Genomic DNA, 22,891 nt, shown 5'->3' with positions numbered 1-22,891 from the left:
GCGGTAGTATACTCAGCCCTTAGTTCTCCCCAACTCAATACGTAATATGTCATTATAAATCACATAGCCGTAAATCATATCATAGAAATGTTCCTTACATCTGTTATTTCTTCCGTTCTGCTGTGTTTTTTCCCATGTTTGGTGCCGCCATCCTAACTGTTGTTTCCCTGTCCTGATCTGTATTTCCGCTCTTCATTGTGTGTTGTGTTCGTAAATCCCACGCATGCGCACTAGCCGCCGAAACCAAGTCTCGGTTTGGTTCATGTCTTCGGCTCTCTCCACTAGCACTCCCCTGTGACGTAGCAAGTCATATGGGGTATTGGAGGAATTTCTGAATGGGGACGGACGGAGTCTCGCGTGAGCATGGGGCTGACGTCCAGCAAAGGAAATGAAGCAGCCCGGCATAGACCCTGCATTATTCTGGCAGCAGCATTAGATTGCCGGAAAATCAGGGTACACAGAGTATGCGCGGGTGACGTAATTCTAAATTACAACAGAGATATCTACAGAACGGCAAAAGTGAGTGGCAAAGGAGAAAGGTATATAAGTGATATGCACAGATATGATTTTAATTATGTAAAGTACAAGAAATTAGTATACTACCACTTTAAGCTGTTATAACTGCAAAGGGTGAGCCAACTCAATATTGATCCCTACAGACTAAGACTGGGATGCCATTAAAGTTCATGTTTGTGTAAAGGCAGGTGTCCAAATACTTTTGGTTATTACAGTGTATAATATATATATATTATATATATATATATATATATTGTGACAGGAAGTCAGGTAAATCTGTGGATGTAGTCACAGACAGGAGATACATTTCCACCTGGTTTAGAAAATTCACCAATTACTATAGGGTGTCGGCTGCAAAGGCAGCAGGAAAGGTAGCCAGGATGGCTTAAGGAAGTTGAAAGGCCTTCAGCTGTTCGGAATGAGGAAGTTAAGGCCTCTATAATTTGTCCAAAGAAAGTCTATTGATTGCTGCCTCCTGACGCCGTGTGGGCTGGGGAGAGGAGGACAGTCAGATGTGTGCCTCCCGACGCTGTGAGAGCCTGGGAGAAGGATTGCTGCCTCCTGACGCCGTGTGGGTAGCGGAGGACAATCAGATGGGTGCCCCCTGAAGCTGTATGAGCATAGGAGGGGAAGACCTCCTGAAGCGATGTGCGCTGAGGAGGGTAACAAGTGTGAAGACTACTCTTGGATCGTTTCTCTGTGAAAAGAAACCAATGGACATTTCCTGTGTGAAGGGGAAATTAATCAAGATTGAAGACTTCTCAAGGTGAGAAAATGAACTATTTCTATGTGGAAGAAATAAATGAACTGTTTGCTATGTGAAGAGACAAGCAAAGGGAGATGCAATGTGAAGAGGAAAAGGGACATGTTCAATGGACATTTGTTGTGTGAAGAAAAAACATGGACTATTGAGTGTCTGCTGTAGGATCAGCAAAGTTTGCCCAACAGTAGGTTGGAGACAGACTCCGTAGATAGGTTCCTGTATGTGAGAAGGTAGCCGCCCACAGTGGCAAGGATTTATTTTATTTATGTTTATTTTGAATTATGCTGTTTTTGGAGCTTGCACTTGTGTGAAGAAAATTGCAAGAATAAAACCTTACACTGTTGTTTTCAACCACTTCTCGGCTATCTCCCTGTGTAAACGCACCCCTGCAAGGGGTCATCCATTCCCGCCACCGAGCTAATCAATCTCACATATGGTGGAGGTATACAGTGGGCAGAAGCAGAGATCCCTGCAAAGAAGTGCATATGTTCTATGAATTTTGTTTGGTGCATGAGATTGCACAATCTGTGTGTGCAGGAGAGAAGATCCTGAAAGAGAGAAAAACTACTTGTGTTAAAGAGACAGTGGTCTCAAAAATTTTCGATGAACTTTGTCTGGTGCATGAGATTGCACAAACTGTGTCTGCAGGAAAGGAGATCCTGCAAGAGAGAGGAAAACTACTAGTTTTAAAGAGACAGTGGTCTCAAAAAATTTTTTGCTGGACTGTGAAAAATTTATTGTGGAGTAATTGAAGATGGGGCGGTCAAAACGCCTGAAAGATGCAAAGAGAGCTGAAATGAGAGACCGAATTCTATGGATGGAGGGGATGTTACCGTCTGAACGAGCCCCATCCATGCCTAAAGAGAGTCTACTAAAGAGGAAGGTTGTTGTCCCTAGCAACACTGAGGCAAATGCGGATTTTCAGCGGAGCTTTGCAGCTCAACAAAAGGCTTACCAAGAGAGCATGGCAGGCTGGAAACAGAGACACCAGCAGCCAATGGAGGTCATCGGTTTGGAGGAAACCGAGTATGTGTGCAGGGCTGAGTTGGATGCCTTGCAACGGAAAATGGAAGAAAAGGAACACGCCCTGGAGTTGCTTAGGATGGAGCATAGAAACTTGCAGGCTCAGGTGTTACAGTGGGAAGAATCCACTGCTCTTCTTTTTTCCCGAGTTACAAAAACGTGGAGAGACTGTAATGGAGAAAGATACCATCCTCATGTAAAAGGAAATTGAAATTCAGACTTTGCAGAAGCAAAGTATGTGTGATATGTTGGAGTTGCGTAATCAGCTGGAAAAAAGTCTTCAGTCTTTGGAAGCTACAAAAATAGACCTGCAGGAGGCACAGGAACAGAATGTCGCTCTGAAATCGACATTGTCTCTCAGCGACAAGGAGAAAAATGAGAGAGAGGCTAAATTACTGAGTACTGTGTATGAGCTCACCACTTTGAGCAATGTGGTAGATGAATTGCGTACGGACTGTGAAAGTTGGAAAGATGAAGTCCAACGTGTCCAGCAGCAGTTAAAGGAGAAAGAAGCCTGTGTGGCAGAATTACAGTCTCATTCCCAGAAACTAGCCAATGAGATGAAGGCTCTTATGCAGGGAAAAGGAGATTCTGAACACAAGAGGGAAAAAGTAGAGGCACAGCTGCAGGAATCGCAAGTCTAGGTGTCAGAAGGTGACCGATTGTGTGCTAAGCTGTCAGAGAAGGCAAACCAACTGCAGGTTGAGTTGGACAATGTCACAAATCAGCTTTCTCAAGCAGACAGAAAATCTAGAGAAATTGCCAAAGATTTCTCTATCTTGGAATCGCAGCTGCAAGACACTCGGGAACTCTTACAGGAAGAGAGGTGTCAAAGGCTGAGTTTTAGCACAAAGCTCAAACAAATGGAAGATGAGAAAAATGGCTTCCTGGAACAATTAAAAGAGGAGGAGGAAGCAAAGAAAAACCTATCAGAGCAAGTCGCAACATTGCAAGCTCAGATAGCGAATATGAAAAAACGCATGGAAGAAAGCGTTGGTTCATTAGAGTGTGTTGAAGATGTGAAAAAGAAGTTTGATCAGATGCTTGGTGAGGAGAAGACTGTGTCTGCAAAATATGCAGAAGAACGCGACCGTGCAGAAGCGGAGGCGCGTGATGAAGAGAGCAAAGCCCTGTTCTTGGCTCGCTCCTTGGAGGAAGCTCTAGAGTGTAAGGTTGAACTAGAAAGAGTTAACAAACAGCTGTGTACAGAAATGGAAGATTTGGTCAGCTCCAAGGATGATGTTGTGAAAAGCGCTCAGGAGCTAGAAAAGTCTAAGCGAGCCTTAGAACAGCAAGTAGAAGAGATGAAGATTCCGTTGCAGGAACTTGAAGAGGAATTACAGTCAACAGAGGATCTGTCCCAAAGAGGGGATAGTGTGCCTGATGCAGTTTATAAAAGGATCAGTGTTTTGGGGTCTGTCCTGAGTGGGCATCAGAAATTCGATGACATGTTGCTTAAACACCCCCTAGTGGAGAAAACTAAGGCTGTGGGTGAAAACGTGAAGAAAATGAATTTCAAGTGCCTTTCAGGGAATATTTCCAAAATGGAACTGGTGAAAGACAGGTGGCAGAAGTTTGAGCGTGATCTTGAGATACATTCCATGTGGAGTTCAGCTAAAGAAAAGGAGCTACAAGGGAAAAGTAATGCAATAGCAGAGAGTGCATTGAAGAAACCTGTAATAGACTGTGTTGTTGCCTTTGACCCATATGTTGGTGGAAGGAAAGTTGATGATGTCGCTGGAAAAATAAACAGGGGTCACTTTGAAGAAATGTGTGACAGCCTGTTGTCGCAAATGGAAGGCCTTCTGCACAGCATCTTAGAGCAAGCCAAGCTCAAGAAGGCATTTCTTGGAACAAAGCCAAGTGAAGCAGAGGTTCTCAAAGTTTTGTGGAAATCATTTATTGATTGCAGAGAGAGGCGGCTCAAGAATGTTGAAGACTTTAAGACTAGCAAAATTGAGTTGCCTATGGATCACGGTCCTCCATGGCGGATAGGACAGATGGTTATGCAGGACCAACTTGAGAAGGAGCGAAATGATGCCAAAAATGCAGTTGAAGAAGATGTATATAAGATGAGGGACAAGTTGTCTGACATTTATGAGAAATCTGTCAATGAAGATGACAGAAACAGTTTCATCCTGAAGCTTGAAGATACTAGGAGGCTTATCAGTGAGAGTCGAGAGCAGTGCCTGACACATGCATGCCTGGAAATCTGTGTCCCAACCCTAGGGTTGAAACAAGAGGGGGGGGGGTATGTGACAGGAAGTCAGGTAAATCTGTGGATGTAGTCACAGACAGGAGATACATTTCCACCTGGTTTTGAAAATTCACCAATTACTATAGGGTGTCGGCTGCAAAGGCAGCAGGAAAGGTAGCCAGGATGGCTTAAGGAAGTTGAAAGGCCTTCAGCTGTTCAGAATGAGGAAGTTAAGGCCTCTATAATTTGTCCAAAGAAAGTCTATTGATTGCTGCCTCCTGACGCCGTGTGGGCTGGGGAGAGGAGGACAGTCAGATGTGTGCCTCCCGACGCTGTGAGTGCCTGGGAGAAGGATTGCTGCCTCCTGACGCCGTGTGGGTAGCGGAGGACAATCAGATGGGTGCCCCCTGAAGCTGTATGAGCATAGGAGGGGAAGACCTCCTGAAGCGATGTGCGCTGAGGAGGGTAACAAGTGTGAAGACTACTCTTGGATCGTTTCTCTGTGAAAAGAAACCAATGGACATTTCCTGTGTGAAGGGGAAATTAATCAAGATTGAAGACTTCTCAAGGTGAGAAAATGAACTATTTCTATGTGGAAGAAATAAATGAACTGTTTGCTATGTGAAGAGACAAGCAAAGGGAGATGCAATGTGAAGAGGAAAAGGGACATGTTCAATGGACATTTGTTGTGTGAAGAAAAAACATGGACTATTGAGTGTCTGCTGTAGGATCAGCAAAGTTTTCCCAACAGTAGGTTGGAGACAGACTCCGTAGATAGGTTCCTGTATGTGAGAAGGTAGCCGCCCACAGTGGCAAGGATTTATTTTATTTATGTTTATTTTGAATTATGCTGTTTTTGGAGCTTGCACTTGTGTGAAGAAAATTGCAAGAATAAAACCTTACACTGTTGTTTTCAACCACTTCTCGGCTATCTCCCTGTGTAAACGCACCCCTGCAAGGGGTCATCCACACCCGCCACCGAGCTAATCTCCCACAATATATATATATATATACACAGTATAATGTGTATATATATAATATTGTATATATATACAGTATATACAATACAGTATATATACAGTATATATATATTGTATATATATATTGTATATATATATACACAGTATATACAATATATATACAGTATTGTATATAATAGGTATATAATATATAATGTATATATATATATTGTATATATATATATACAGTATATACAATATATATACAGTATTGTATATAATAGGTATATAATACAAATAAACAGAAGTTATTTGTAAAGGTGTTGGATGTATCTTTTGTGTCTATTCCCTACTGCAGTAGTTATTATTATTTGTCATATGCTGATCAATATTAGGATAGCAGTTACCTATCTATCAAATTCCCTAAGGAAAAATAGTAATGCTGCCCATTGATATAATAAGATTTCAATTCAATTTCAATGAAAGAATTGTATGCATCAGAACTCACTGGCACTTAACTGATGATTTGGCAAATAAAAATATTATTTTAATTGCAAAAGGAATATTTGTGCTGATGGAAAATGCAACTGCATTCAGCAAAAGGTTTTATTTATTTATTTTTTTATTGTTGTGTCAATTTTTTAAAATTTGTAACAATTTTGAATTCATTATTAGACCCAAAACCAAAAATGTAATATTGAACTAAAATGTAATAAAATGTAAAAAAAATATTTCAACTGGTTAATCATCAATTGTGGTGGCATTAGTTTTCTTTTTTTTAGGCTTTATCCCCTCTGTTTTCACCCGGTGATCCAGCCAGTAACACATCTTCTGAATGAGGGTGCCTCCACTCTGGATGAAGAGGCACAGGGGGCACCTTTGAATAGCAGCGTTGGAAAATCTGGGGGGAGGGGAGTGTTAGATGTGTTAGCACATTTACATACACCAACAAATTGAAGCCAAAGACCAGTTAACACTTTTTTTAAGCAGTTACAGCCAAACATTTTTATCCTTTTGAGATAAAGGTTTTAGATAAATTATTAAAAGCTGATCATTGTAAGCACCACTTTTATTATTATTATACAGGATTTATATAGCGCCAACAGTTTTTGCGCAGCGCTTTACAATGTGAGGGAAGACAGTACAGTTACAATACAATTCAATACAGGCGGAATTAGAGGGCCCTGCTCGTTAGAGCTTACAATCTAGAAGGGCCTATAAGTAGTAATTGGTTTGTCTCAAACCTCTAATTGCTACATCTGAAAGGATAGCTTGTTCTGTTGAAAAACAACAGACTTACTGGTAGAATCACCAGGTGAAAAACAAAAAAAAGGATGGCAAAAAAAGAAAATGAATGCAGCCATCACATCTAAGAATTGGTAAACTGCAATATAATACATGTTTGCTTTTGGGTTTAATACCACTTTAACCACTTAAGCCCCGGAGGATTTTCCTACTCAAAGACCAGGGCCTATTTTGCGATTCGGCACTGCGTGACTTTAAGAGACAATTGCACGGTCGTGCGACGCTGTACCCAAATTAAATTGACGTCCTTTTTTTCCCACAAACAGAGCTTTCTTTTAGTGGTATTTGATCACCTGTGCGATTTTTATTTTTTGCGCTATAAACAAAAAAATAGCGACAATTTTGAAAAAATACAATATTTTTCACATTTTTGGAAATTCTCAAAAAAAAAAGGTAAAAATCTAAATTTTTTAACATTTTAGGCCAATTTGTTTTCTGCTACATATTTTTGGTAAAAAAAAAAATCACAATAAGCGTATTTTGATTGGTTTGCGCAAAAGTTATTGCGTTTAATAACTACGAGTACCAGTGACATTACTACAGTAATCAGTGCTATAAATATGCACTGTTACTGTAAAAATGACACTGGCAGGGAAGGGGTTAACTTTCCTAGAGATCCAGGGGTTAAGTGTGTCCCTAGGGGCGTGCTTCTAACTGTCAAGGGGCGTGGCTTGTGATGTAACCAAAGAAACATACGATCCTACATAGCAGGATCGTATGATCTCTGCTGTTACATCAGGGAGAATGACAGACGGCTGTGTTTACATCAGCTGTCTGCCTTTCTCCCTCTCCAGCGGGAGATCGCGAGTGGCCGGCGGACATCGGAGCCCCTGCAGGCTCCCGGGCGAGCGACGTAGTACTACGTCACTTTGCCAAGGTGGGGCTGACCGCCGCAGTAAATGTACTTGCGGCGGTCGGCAAGTGGTTAACTACTTGCCGACCGCCGCAAGTACATATACTGCGGCGGTCAGCCCCTCACAGGCAAAGTGACGTACCGGTACGTCACTAGCCTGTGAGGCGAGCGCGCGCTGCCATGGACCCCCCCCCCCCGCGAGTGTGAGCGGCGGACCCGATGTCACGATCGTCCGTGACAGCGGGAGAAAGGCAGGCGGCTAGTGTAAACAAGCCGCCTGTCATTCTCCCCAGTGTAGAAACAGTGATCATATGGTTCTACTATATAGGACCATTGATCACTGTTCCTACACTTCAAGCCACAGTCAATCACAGTTAGAATCACGCCCCTAGGGACACACATCACCCCTCCCTCTCAAATAAAGTTAACCCCTTCACTGCCAGTTTCATTTTACAGTAACAGTGCATATGTATAGCACTGATTACTGTAGAAATGTCACTGGTAACCCCAAAAGTGTCAAAAATGTCAGTCAAGGGTCCGATCTGTCTGCCCCAATGTCGCAGTACCGCAAAACAAAAATCGCAGATCGCCGCCATTACGCGCTAAAAAAAAAAAAACAACAAAAATGACAAAAATCTTTCCCTTTATTAGTAAACGCGATAACTTTTGCGCAAACCAATCAAAATACGCTTTTTACAATTTTTTTTTACCAAACATATGTAGCATAAAACAAATTGGCCGAAAATGTTAAAAAATTTTGATTTTTACATTTTTTTGGGGAATTTCATATAAAAAAATTTGAAAAATATTGTTATTTTTGCATAATTGACGCTCTTTTTTTGTTTATAGCGCATGATCAAAAAAAAAAATCGCACAGGTGATCAAATACCACCAAAAGAAAGCTCTGTTTGTGGGAAAAAAAGGACGTCAAATTCGTTTAGGTACAGCGTCGCACGACCGCGCAATTGTCCGCTAAAGTCACGCAGTGCCGAATCGCAAAATAGGCCCTGGTCAGGAAGGGGGTAAAATCTTCCGGGGCTTAAGTGGTTAAGTAAAAAAAATCATTAGATACAAAAATTTGTATTATTATCATGTTTCATTTCATTATTATTACTGAAAATAATATTGTCATATAGAGCAGCCCTGGGTGTCAAGTTCATCACACTGCTTTTGTTTATTTTTTTTTTATTTATTTATATTTTGTTTTCAAACTTTTTATTTGGGACAAAATGGTGGTATGAGTGCCCGTTCACATACGAGCGACGCTACTTTGCACCGCGACCTCGGAGCGGCCGCCACGGACTTCATAACATTGAAGTCTATGGCGGTCGCCTCCTGGTCGCCCCAAAGAAGCTCCGGACCCTTTTTCTAAGTCGGAGCGACTTGTGTCGCTCCTATTAGAACGGGTCCGCAGCTTCCCTATGGGAGGCGACCTACGGCGACCTGTGAGGCGACCAGGTCGCCTCACAGGTCGCCTAAGGGTGAACGGGGGCTAAAAGAACATTGCTTTTGTTTATTTTCTTATCTCAATTACTGTTTATGCTAATGTACAATGAGCTGTAGATATATAGGTTGTGGTCATTATTGGCAGGGCTTCCCTGAGATCTGAAAGTTATTTTAAAGTGATTGTAAAGTTTCTTTTTTTTTTTTGTTTTTTTTTTTTAAATACCTTTTAAATACCAAACATGTTATACTCACCTACTCTGTGCATTTGGTTTTGCACAGAGCTCTTCTCCTCTTCTCGGGTTCCTCATTCCTGCCAATCAAAGTGAGAGTCCCCAACGGCCAAGGGACTCGTGGACATCGCTTGACAGAGATGGGGCTCAGTTAAGTATTAGGGGTGCTGGGGTGGCTGCTACACACAGAAGGCTTTTTATCTTATACATTATCGAATGCATTACGATAAAAAGCCTTCCTGCTATTACAACTCCTTTAAGGGTTCCTCTTTAATAAAGTGTAAGAAAAACTCCCATCTCTGACTTCTCCCTATAGGTAAGCCTATAATAAAGTTTATCTATAGGCAGTGTAAATATCTCCTAGATGTGTACCGTTTAGAAGATATTTACTGTGCATGCAGCCGGTGACGTCACCAGCGCATGCGCTCTGAAGGAACGGCCACCCGGGCCCTTCTTTCAGAGTCCTGTGTCATAAGTGGCAGCTCCAGCGTGCATGCGTGGGAGTGACGTAATCACTGCTCTGGGCCAGTCACACAGCCGGAGTCTGCAAACCTGGAAGGAAGACTGGGTGAAGATGGAAGCCCACTCAACAAAGACAGCTTGGCGCTGGAGAGCTTCGTTTTCAGGTAAGTTTCACTTAATGTGAAGCACATTATGGCTTTACCTTGCAGGTTAAAGGAAAAAAAAAAACACACACACAGCGGTTCACTACCAGTCGCTGACTGCCTACAGTATATTTACTGCGGCAGTCTGGCTCCTACAGGCAAAGTGACGTAGGTATACGTCGCTCACCTGAAGGCCGCTAGGGGGCCAGTGCGAGCCACCTCCGGCACGCTCCCACTCCCGATCGTCAGCGGGGAAGCCGCTGTGGGTGTCAGGTGGCTCCAATTGCCGGCTTACACCGGCGATCGTTCCCCGCTGAGAGAGAAAGATGGTTGGCTGTTGTAAACACAGCTGACCGTTCTTCTCCCTGGAATGATCACAGAGCCTCTGTGACCTTCTATATAGGATCACATGTCTCTATGGTCATTTCACAAGCCACGCCCCCATACAGTTAGAATCACTCCCCTAGGGTCACATTTAACCCCTTGATCACCTATACTGTTAACCCCTTCCCTGCCAGTGATATTATTATAGTAACAGTGCATATTTTTAGCACTGATTACTGTAGTAATGTCACTGGTCCCCCCAAAAATTGTCAAAAATGTCAGTTAGGGATCTGATCTGTCCATCGCAATGTCGCAGTCCCGCAAAAAATCACAGATCGCCACCATTACTAGTAAAAATAAAAACATTAAAAATGACATAAATCTTTCCCGTAGTTAGTAAACGCAATAACTTTTGGGCAAACCAATCAAAATACGCTCATTGCGATTTTTTTTTTTAACCAAAAATATGTAGCACAAAACAAATTGGCCTACAATGTTAAAAAATTTAGATTTTTACTTTTTTTTTTTTTGAGAATGTTATATAGCAGAATATGAAAAATATTGTTTTTTTTTTTTTCAAATTTGTCACTCTTTTTTTTTTTATTTATAGCGCAAAAAATAAAAATCACACAGGTGATCAAATACCACCAAAAGAAAGCTCTACTTGTGGGAAAAAAAGGACGTCAATTTTGTTTGGGTACAGCGTCGCACGACCACGCAATTGTCCATTAAAGTAACGCAGTGCCGAATCGCAAAATAGGGCCTGGTCATTAAGGGGGCAAATCCTTCCGGTCAAGAAGTGGTTAAATGAAAAAGGACGAGAAAGGCTGATCTAGGGTGACATTGTTTCAGGTTTTTCAATTACAGCAGAAAGAAATCTAAATGAGGTATTGACATGGTTTATTAATACTCTGATTCATGAATGCTATTATTAGCTTTTGTTTATGGTAAAGACGGTGTAATTATTGGTTTTAAATCTTAATGGGTTGGAACGAGGGTGCTATTACGTTGAAAAAAAACCTATGAACCTTCTGAAGCTATCTTGAACTCACTTGAGAAAGTTGAGGTTGCTGTTGAAACATTGGGATCAGGAGGAATAGCGTCAAGGGGAGCTCATGTGATGCCCTGGTTTTGGAATGTGTCTGCTGTTCTTTATTTCATTTTGCTGGCTCATTATATGTGCAGTGAAGGTTTTCTGACAGTCTACACACCACACTTACGGTAGTGACAATGACCACCTGGTTTTGAGATGCATAACTATTTCGGCTTGCATATTTGGAGTGTTCAGACCATCATAAAAAAGTCATAACTGGGGGGTTCAGACCATCATAAAGAGTAGGGTTGTACCAATACTGGTATGGGTGCCAATACCAAGTATTTTCACAAGTACTCGTACTCTTGAAAATGCTCCAATACCCTAAACAGAATGAATGTGTTTAAATCGCACTGCAAAGAGTCGCGTGGGATTTGAACAGAAATGCAGTGCGATTCCTGTCTGAATCGTATGCAGCTTCCCGCAACACTCCTGTGTGAACCCAGGCTTGTCATAGTGATATCTGTTCAAATCACATGCAATTCTTTGCAGTGGGATTTGAGCCCATTCATTTTGTATGGGCTCAAATCGCACTGCAGAAGTATCAGTACTCGGTATCGGTGAGTACTTGACCAAAAGTATCCATACATGTACTCACTGGTTAAAAAAAAAAACAGTATCGGTGAAACCCTAATAAATACGCATACCTGAAGTGTTCTCACCATCAGAAAGAGTCATACCTGGAGTGTTCTAAACATCATAAATAGTCATACTTGGAGTGTTCTGACCATCATAAATAGTCATACCTGGGGTGTTCAGACCCTCATAAATAGTCATACTTGGAGTATTCAGACCATCATAAACAGTCATACTTGGAGTGTTCAGACCATCATAAAGAGCCATACCTGGGGTGTAAAGACCCTCATAAATAGTCAGTCTAAACACTCCAAGTATATCATAAAGAGTCATGCCTGGACTGGTCTGACCATCATAAAGAGTTGTACCTGGTGTGATGGTGGCGGGTATCAGACCCCTGGCCTTCTCATCCAACTCGCGACCAAGGACCAAGCAATCTCACACACTGCCGTCACTTGCGTAACAATGCCACTCTCAGCTGCACCCGGCACACAGATTGTCCAGCTTGCGGGACCACAATCTAGATGCCAGCAGGCTGAGAGCGATTGTCACCGGGCTAATTAAACCATTAACCCTTTCTCTGCCACCACCTCTACGTTATGATGAGCCCAGAGGACGCTCGTAATTTTAGAAATACCAATTATGACTTTAGAATAATCATCTGTAACACACACTGTCACCTCAGACAGAAATGTTCAGGGGATTATTTCTATACAGTAGCGCTCTTCCAAGAGGCAGGTTCTTTGGTTAGCTTGCGTTTAGAGCTTAGAGACCAAATTAACACTTTTCAAAATAAGGTTTAATTCTAAAAAAGGTTAAAATTGGTGCAAATAAAAATATTTACAGAAAAATGGGTTACAAAGAAATAGAGACACAATTCAGCAGTTTAGAAGAATAGATAAAGAATTAGAAATGAAATACTTGCATTCAAACGTCCTTGTATTATCAGAGGCTCAGAGCTGAGCCTGTGTGATTGGTTCGTCCCTTGAGCGATGTTACTGCTTGATGTTAAAAATGAGAACCGAGAGCTCCATCAGCTTCTCTCTTTTTCTCTGACCCGCAGGGGGTGTCACCAGAAATCCTTGACCAATAAACACTTGGGCCATGGGCGGCCCCGGAGGCTCATAAACTGCAAAAGGGACCTCCCGTTTAGACAGATTTTACAACAGAATTCATATCTTGAAATATGTAATGGTTACATTCTTGAAACTGATATATTCTTGTGCAGTATTAAATTCTATTTTCATAGACAACAAACACAGGTTATCTGCTAATAACCTCTGACCTGTAAGGCATCTGACAGCTAGCTTGCCTTCCATAGGAGTAAACGTGATCATGTGTGATCTTAATTCGATCGGTATTTTATTTGGCATTCAAATATATACTTTCTAGAGACATATCTTGTTTGTGTGTAAAGTTATGAATTTGTGGGTAACTGGGTCCAAATAACAGAGCTCTTGAATGCTCGGTTATACGACCCATTAGCCATATGGCTTTGCTCAGATTACGACATAGCTCTGGCCCAGAAGAGACATATCGGCTAGGGTGTCTGTCTGCTGCTAAGATAAGAGTGCTTTGAAGCTTGCATACTAATTAGGATAAGGTGGGGCTAATTAGCTTGAGGGAGAGAGAGGGGGGATTTAAAATATCTCTGAGTACACATCTGCTGGCTAGCCTGTGTTACTGGACAACATGGATGCCCGTGATGACAAAATGGTGTCCCAGCGCATGATACCATTACACCTGGGGTGTTCTGACCATCATAAAGAGTCATACCTGGGATGTTCTCACCATCATAAATAGTCATACTTGGAGTGTTCAGACCATCATAAAAAGTCATACCTGGAGTGTTCAGACTATCATAAAGAGTCATACCTGAGGTGTTCTGACCATCATAAAGAGTCATACCTGGGGTGTTCTGACCATCATAAAGAGTCATACCTGGGGTGTTCTGACCATCATAAAGAGTCATACCTGGGGTGTTCTGACCATCATAAAGAGTCATACCTGGGGTGTTCTGACCATCATAAAGAGTCATACCTGCAGTATTCTGACCATCATAAAGACTCATACCTGGAATGTTCAGACTATTATAAAGAGTCATACCTGGGAGTGTTCTGACCATCATAAAGACTAATACCTGGAGTGTTTAGACCTATATAGTCATACCTGGGATGTTCTGACCATCATAAAGAGTTACTTCTGGGGTGTTCAGACCATCATAAAGACTCATACCTGGGGTGTTCTGACCATCATAAAGAGTCTTACCTGAGGTGTTGTGACCATCATAAAGAGTCATTCCTGGGGTTTTCAGGTCAACATAAAGAGATGTACCTGGAGGGTTCTGATTATCAAAAAGAGGCGTACCAGGAGATCAGAACATCATACAGAACATCATAAAAAAGGTGCACCTGAAGTTTAGGCCATCATAAAGACACATACCTAGAGGGTTCAGATTACCATAAAAAATAAAAATGTGTCTCTTTGCTTTAGAAATAAAAGCTGGTGGCTTCCAGTCACATTTACAACATACTGTAAAATGTCTATGCACTGATAGTTAATTCATACAAGATCTGAGTATCCTGATTGTTGCAAGAAATATTTGATTTTTTCAGATTGCATGCAACTGTCATGTACTGGGTGGAGGAACCTTAAGAAATGGGGATGACCTATCTTACTCCTCTAGTTCAGGGGCCCTGGTAAAGAAAAAAGGGTGCTCAAGGGCACAGAGTAACATGAATGCCTTGTAGTTCTTGCCAGAAACTGGTACAGGCAAGAGTACTGTATCTGAAACGGTCATAGCTAAGCAGCTTCCCCTCAGTAGATGACGGACAGGAGACTGGACACAGGTAAATCAGGTAGGACCTCCACAGCAGTTAGTGACAACAACAGGATCCGTGGACAGCTGGTAGGCTAGAGCATAGGCTGTGACTTGAGGCAGGTGTGTAGACAGGAGCAGGGCCGGTGCTAGACTATTTTACGCCCTAGGCAAGACCAGCTACTTGCGCCCCCCCCCCCCCCAAAAAAAAAAAAAAAAAGGGAAGGGGTTAAAAACTCCTCTGTGTCATACCCAGTGACCCTGATCCGATGGTTCCTCCATGTTATGCTTTCATACCCAGTGACCCCCCCATATTCCTCTATGTCACACTCGGTGACCCTAATGTCCCTCCGTGTCACACCCAGGGACTTTGATGTTTTTCCATGTCACACCCTTGGACCCCAATATTCCTCCATGTCATGCAGTCATACCCACTGACCCTGATGTTCCTCCATGTCAAACCCAGGGACCCCCGTGTTCCTCCATGTCATGCTGTCATACCCAGTGACCCCAATGTTCTTCTGTCAGACCCTGATGTTTTTCCATGTCACAGTTGGGGACCCTGATGTTCCTCCATGTCACACCTGGGGACCCTGATGTTCCTCCGTGTCACACTTGGGGACCCCAATCCCCCATGGCACACCCAGGGACCCCAATTCCTCATGGCACACCTGGTGACCCCGAACTCCAGTTATACCCAATGACCCCTATCCTCCATGTCACACCTGGTGACTCTGATTCCCCATGGCACACCTGGTGACCCTGATTCCCTTTCATACCAGGGATGCTCCATGTAACACCCAGGGACCCCGATCCCCTGTTCTGGGGACACTAACTGGGCGGTATGAAGAGAGTGGCCCCCACTCTGCCCTCCTTCACAGTGATCCTGCTGATTCCTTCTCCCAGGACGCTCCTCTCCTGGACCACAGTGCTCAACACAGCTCCAACCGGCTCCTGGTGGAGGGAAAAGCAGCAGTCAGAGAGCTCCGCATGTCCTTCATCACCAACCTTCTCAGACCATTCCAGTGCCTCGTCGCTTCTGCCCCAGTAAAGGTTCCGCCCTCCAGTGCCGAGCTCCGGCTCAGGTTCAGCTCTCCTCCGCTCCCTGCTTAATACCAACCCAGGGAAATGAACGGCTGCCTACCAGCTCAGTGCAGAGAGTCACTTCCCGCCTGGGGTTAAGGCCGTTCAGCTCCAGCTGAAGAGGATCATCATGCAGGCAGCACTCTGGTGGGCTCCATTCCTGCCTCTTGGGGCACCTCCAACAGTGGTGGAAAGCAAGGGCCTGATAGTTCCGCCACTGCCCAAGACACTTGGCATCTTTCTCTGTCCCTTCTTCCTCCCCTACCGCCACCTCTCCCTTCAGCTCACAATATTCATTTATGATGGAGAGAGAGTGCCGACTCCTGGCTGCGCCCCTAGGTGGCAATGCGCCCTAGGCGGCTGCCTAGTTTGCCTAGTGGAAGCACCGGCCCTGGGCAGGAGTGTCATCTGAGAGACTGCTGGCAGGTGATTAGCATGGCACAGAACCTTACGGCTGGTGTAAAGTATGGCAAGCCGGGTCAGCAACTGGTGATCAGATCAAGTACAGTAGCATAACCAGAAGTGTGGTAAGGGTTTAGGTCAGAGTTTGTAACAGACAAGCAGGTCAGGTTCAGAAGAAGCAGGTAGAAGCATAGTCCAAGTACAAACCAGGGTCAGTACATGTAGATATCAAGAACAGGTCATGGCAAGCTGGGTCAGTAACGGTTAGTTATGCATGAGATGACAGGTAATGCTGTTTAAATAGCCCCATTTGGCACCAGCATTAGTAACAGGCAAGTGCACACACTCTCGTGCATATGTTCACACACATATGCATGGCTATTAGCCAGTGTGCACACAGATATTTGCCCAGATGCATCCTTCTGTATACGGCCATGATCTTCCGGGCAGCAACTACATATTTGGCCATTAATGGCTACCCTTAGTAATTATGCCACCTTGGAAGAACAGAGCGGCAGAATTGTGCAATTCCAATGCTTAAACTCTTGCTAAACATTAATCAGTGGAGTGCATATGATCAACAGAGTGACTGGCATAAGACTGATACGTTTTTGTTTTCCATTCATTTTTTGTTTGCTAAGGTTTTTGGTATACAGTATATAAAAATGTGCAATGCGCTCAAACAAAAGGTGCTAAACCACCAAGTATTAACCAATGCCTATAGTGCTGCTACTTAATAAATGTAGAAGATACCAAATAGGGTGAAATATTATCAATGCTAATCATATAATTATCCACAGAAGTGCACAAAAAAGAAAAACAGTATCAGTACAGGTTAGAATAAATGGTGGTTTAAGCATAGATGAACACAAAAAAGGTAGGTTCAATCACAGTCTGCTAGACAGTATAATTACTATGCCAAGGTAACTTAGAATTTAGTTAGACTGGGATTAACTCATTAATCTCAAAGTCAGCAAAAAAAGTGCATATAGGTCTTGACTGCAATGTACAGTAAATAATAGTACTATAACTAGTTTAGAGTGCACTCTGGGAGAATGGCTAGGGTATGGGTGTGGTGTACCTCTTAGCATAAACAATAGGTAAAGATCTCTGTGCAGCAGCTTTAAAGGGGCAGTATTTAGTCCTAACTCTTCAGCTGGCTAGCATTGGGGCCTAGTTGTACCGCTGGTACATATGAGAATAGTCTCAGTCACACCTGCAGGCAGCAAATAAGGCTACTAGATGGCTCTATGGCCAGTTCCTAAAGGGCTCCATCTCTCTAGCAGCAGAAAGTAAATCCCCACAGCAGCAGCTCACCAGTTCAAGTATATTGCAGCTCCCCATCGGGTCACACACAGCGATTAGTCCACTCTCTGCTCTGCACCCAAGTCACTCTGGCTGTCGGCACATCTGTCAAGGTCTTACCTTGCCTTCCTGTTGGCAGCCATCTTGGACACAAGTCTGCTGTCTCTTATAAACTATGTTTGCATCATCAGTTGCCAGCTGCCTGGGTGTCGCACAGAGATGATGTTGCACTCCTGACTATTTATATCAGCTAATCGGCTTGCAGTCCTTGCCCTTGTGTTTGTGCTTTAAGGTGCATCACTGCTAGCAGTCTTATGTTCTTTGTGTTCCTCCATGCATTACCTGGCTGACGTCTTTCTTGGTTCTCGATCCTGCATTAGCTTATGTCCCCGCATTGGCAGACGACCTGGCATCGGCTGACTACCTGCGACCCTGGCTTGGATGAGTACCCACTTCCAGATTCGATCCCGGCTTGGATGATTACCTGCTTCTGGACTTGACCCCGGCTGTTCCTGATTTCGCTCATCTCTTTTACTGTGCATTTATTGTTGTTGCTCTAATAAACTGCTTTATTTTTCTTGAATCTGCATGTGGTCTGTTCTGCTGGCACCCTGACAACATCTGGACTCAGCATTCAAAATCCTGCTCGGGCCATGGTTATGCAGCAATGTGAAGTCTCTGGTCCCTCTCTCGGCCAACTGCCCTCCGAGTGCGATAGGGATCACAGCAGAACTCGAAAATCAACAGTGTCAACAAGACTATAAGACTCGGTTCACACTACGGCGATCCGACTTAGGGGGCGACCTGTGAAGTCACGTGCACCGCAGTCACGTGTGAAGTCACGTGCACGGACTTCATAAAATGAATGTCTATGCAAGTCGCTCCAGGTTGCCCCGAAGTAGTACAGGACCCTTTTTCTAAGTCGGAGCGACTTGTGTCGCTCCTATTAGAACGGGTCCTGTACTACACTATGGGACGCGATGGACCGCGACTTGTCAGGCTGACCAAGTCGCCTGACAAGTCGGACTAGTGTGTACGGGGCATTATTGTATGTTCTTGTTTAGGTGTGTAGCTTTGTAGAAAATTATTTTCAAACTAGATCTCCATCACAGACAACCTGCCTGTTAGCACACAGCTACTTAAGCCTCGTACACACGCACCGATTGTTGGCCGTAAATTTTCGGCCAACGTCCGATCATCGGCTTGTTAGTATGATGCTTCCGACAACCGACTGCGACTTTTCGGCCGAACAAAATCTGGTGTGCAGGCTATAAAATTTTTGTTGGCCAACAACAGAACGGCCGATTGTTCGTCAGTCAGTACAGATTTCGGCAGACAAAAATCAGATGAGCAAGACTGGGCATGCTCAGAGAAGAAAAAACACACGAAAAGTTAACCAGCACATGACATCACTTCTGCAGTTGGTTGTTGTTGGCCGAAAAAATTTGTGTGCAGTCTAGAGCGCATTTCAACCAACACAACAACACTGGACAAAAGACGGCCGATCGGTCGGCCAACAATCGGTGCGTGTGTACGAGGCTTTAGCTGTAGATTGCAAGCCCCAAAACAAGCAAGTGTCAATGATTAATTAATTGAGTCTATTCTTGAGGTGAGCTGCTATCTTAGCACCAATCACTAGGAGCACATGTGTTGAGTGTGGAGCACTGTGGCACTTTAATTACAGAATACAGATGAAGATCAAGATCTTTTTGAATTGATTTTTGGTTATTTATTCACTGATCCTTGGGTTTTTTTATCGGATATTCACCTGATCACTGACACTGGGACATTTTTGCACTTTATTGCACCTATTATCTGCATTGATTTGCTTTTAATAAGTTTAATATTGTTTATTCTGAATATGCGCAATTATTATTAATTTTCACTTGGCGCAGCAATGTTTATGTAATTCGAAAACAACTTTGCACCATCTGCTTGCTTTTTTTTTAACCTGAAAAACAATTGGATAGTTTACATTTTTTTTTTTTTTTATTTACTTGTTTTTAAAGAAAATATACTCACCTTACTTCCTCTTCCTCCCTCTGCGGCCGCGGCCCGCGCTGTCTCTTCTTGCTTGCATTGACTCCTGGGAGCTGAACATCATCGCTCCCAGGAGTCAATGCGCCTGCACCGGCCCGGCTCGTCACTTTCGGTGCAGGTGCGGCATTCACTGCTAAACAGCTTCTGGGCAAGGCCAGAAGCTGTGCAGGGATGACCTGCTTGCTCCGGAAGTGACGAGCCGGGCCGGTGCAGGGCATTCTGGGACTCCGTCGTCACCGGAGCGGACACCGAAGAGGATGCTCCGGCTTCAACTGCCCACACTTGAGATGGCAGCGCTGGATAAGACATTTTCAAGGTAAGCATTTCTTCTAAAAGGTAAGTGAAACAGGGGACAGTTCAGAGGCTATCATTGCTGAAATGCACTAGCCCTGACTGTCCCGGGGGTATTTTTATCTCAAAAAATATTTTTCAGGGTGGAACCCCACTTTAAGCTTGCAGGGAGTTTTCTTAGAATTGTAGGACACATTTATACCTCGAATAGTGAAGAAATGTAATTAAAGGAAACACAATATTGCTGACTAATTAGAAAAGCTGTGCCTGACTTTCAGTATCGCAGAAAAATTGAAGTTTAAGCGATTCCCTTTTTTTTGGCTAACTTAAATTGGTATTAAACTCAAAACCAAAAATGTAATACTGTATATTGCAGCTTAACAAACATTAGATATAGTGGTTGCATTCGTTTTCTGTTTTTAGGCTTTTTTCCTTCTGTTTTGACATGGTGATCTGCCCAGTAGCACACCTCCTGTATTAGAGTGCCCCCTCTCTGGAGGAAGGAGCAACAGAGAAATACCTGTGGACAGCAGCATTGTTCATTTAAGGAGAGGGTAATTTTATTTGCACTAGCAAATTTTAATGGGCTTGACTAACAAATTAAAGTGTTACTAAACCCACAACAGTAAAATCAGTCTGTATATGTAGAAAATAATGCTTGTTATACTCACTGTGGAACCTAAGGGGTTAATCCTCCGCATTGTGTAAAAAGGCCGTTTAATCCTGTCTTCTCTGATCCTCCCCTTCTTCCACTGTCCCCAATCCATCTCCTGATAAGACAGAGTCCAGGGGACAAACTGCACATGCTCAGTTTGGTGTGTATTGCTAGAGAGTTTTTTTTTCTTCTTGGTAGAGTGCATGTGATCAGCACAGGGCCAATCGGCACTGTCCAGACAGAGGGCCAGGGTCCTGCAGCCTAATAGGAGAATTACAATTTCTCATACAAGCTTTAACCAGACACTGATAGAAGTCACAAGACTGCTATATACTGCTGAGGAGAAAAGGTATTTAGCAGTTTATATTTACTACAATAATTACATTTCCATGTTCTGTGTACTGTGGGAGACCAGATATAGTGACTGCAGGGTTCTGGGTTTAGTAACACTTTAAATCCCACTCCAGCTAACACTTTTTAAGCAGTTATAACAAGAGTTTTGCTTTCTTTTGGGATAAAGGTCTTAAATAAAAAAAAAGAAAGCTGACTTTTGTTAGCACCCCTGTCAGTGGTAAATGGTTTGTCTCATCCCTCTAACTGTTACATCAAAGGACAGCTTGGTCTGTTAAAAAAATACCAGAATTACATACAGGATCACCAAGTGGCAATAAAGGAAAGAAAGCCTAAACAGGAAAGCTAATGCAGCCACGACATCTAAGGATTGGTATGCTGCAGTATAATAAATATTTGCTTTTGGGTTTACAATACTTCTTTAATTTATTCAAGATGTGAGCTTTTGGGCTAACTCAGAAACCTTCTTTAGGTTCTTTACATTTCTGCTAAAGCCTGAAGAAGTGATTTATGTTACCCCAAAATCTTGAATCTCTCATAAATGTAAGTGGTTCTTCTGAAATGAAAAAAGCAAAGCATATCCTTTTATATTGTGTATTTGCCCTGCAAATCCACTGCGGGTTCCCGCATCGCACTCAACTTGCAGGCAGCTCACACTGCCATATGCGAATCGCTGGGGGTGTCAATACAAAGTTAACTACTTGACGTCCACGCTATAGCCAAATGACGGCTACAGCGCAGACCTGAATTGTCGAGAGGGTGTACATTGACGTCCTCTCGGCAACGAGCGGCCTGCGCGCTCCCTGCGGAGCACGCCTGGCTCGCTCTGTGATCAGCGGGTCAAAACCATTGACGATTGGCTCCTGCTGCTGTAAATCAAAAGTTGTGACATGGGAGCCAGGTGGGTGGGGCCGAGTCCCACTGTCTGTGGCAAGGGGGCACCCTATGAAGAGGAGGGGCCTGGAGTGCTGGCGGGGGAAACCAGAAGATGAGGATCGGGGCTGCTCTGTACAAAATCATTCCACAGAGCAGGTAAAAACAGGCATGATTGTTATTTAAAAAAAAAAAAAAAATTTGAACAACCACTTTAACCACTTCCGGATTGCCCGTCGCAGTTTTACGTTGGTACTTTGACGGTAAATACCGGGGTTATGGCAGCTGGTATTTTTTTAAACTGCCGACGGTCCTGCCTGCCGCGAGCTGAGGTCATGTCAGCATAACCCTGATACAAACTACAAGGGCTCCCTACTTACTGGACTTCAGCTGTCCAACAGGCCCCTCCTGGGGAATACACGCCTCGGTTTATTTACGGAGATACCTATCCTTCATAGATGTATGCTTTCATCTTGACCCACCATGCAGGCTCCCACAGTCTGGGTGTTTTTAACACATCCGCAAACAGTGCAAACGTCACATAAACGCACTTGAGAAAAATTACTATAAAGTCAGATTTACCCCTGAAGAAGTGTTTACCTCGAAACGCGTTGGGTTTTCTTCTGCTATAGTACCAATTTCATCTGCATCATATGTAATGTAAAACCACTGTTTGCCTTTTTTTAACCACTTTACCACCAGAGGATTTTGCTGTCTTACGTCTGGGCCACTTTTTGCGATTCGGCACTGTGCGAATTCAACTGACAATTGCGCGGTCGTGCAACACCGTACTCAAACGAAATTTACGTCCTTTTTTTCCCACAAACAGAGCTTTCTTTTGGTGGTATTTGATTGCCTGTGCGATTTTTACTTTTTGCACTATAAACAAAAAAAGAGCGTAAATTTTGAAAAAATAACAATATTTTTCACATTTTTTTATATGAAATTCCCCCCCAAAAAAAATTAAAAATCTAAATTTTTTAAAATTTTTAGCCAATTTGTTTTCTGCTACCTATGTTTGGTAAAAAAAAAAATCACAATAAGTGTATTTTGATTGGTTTGCGCAAAAGTTATTGCGTTTACTAACTACGGGAAAGATTTATGTCATTTTTGGTGTTTTTTTTTTAAACGAGTAATGGCGGCGATCCGCAAATTTTATTTGCGTGACTGCGACATTGCGGCG

The sequence above is a fragment of the Pelophylax lessonae genome, assembly GCF_965119305.1.
Source record: "Pelophylax lessonae genome assembly, chromosome: 4".
Taxonomy (NCBI): domain Eukaryota; kingdom Metazoa; phylum Chordata; class Amphibia; order Anura; family Ranidae; genus Pelophylax; species Pelophylax lessonae.
The sequence above is the reverse complement of the archived record's forward strand: the minus strand, read 5'-3'. Positions refer to the sequence as shown.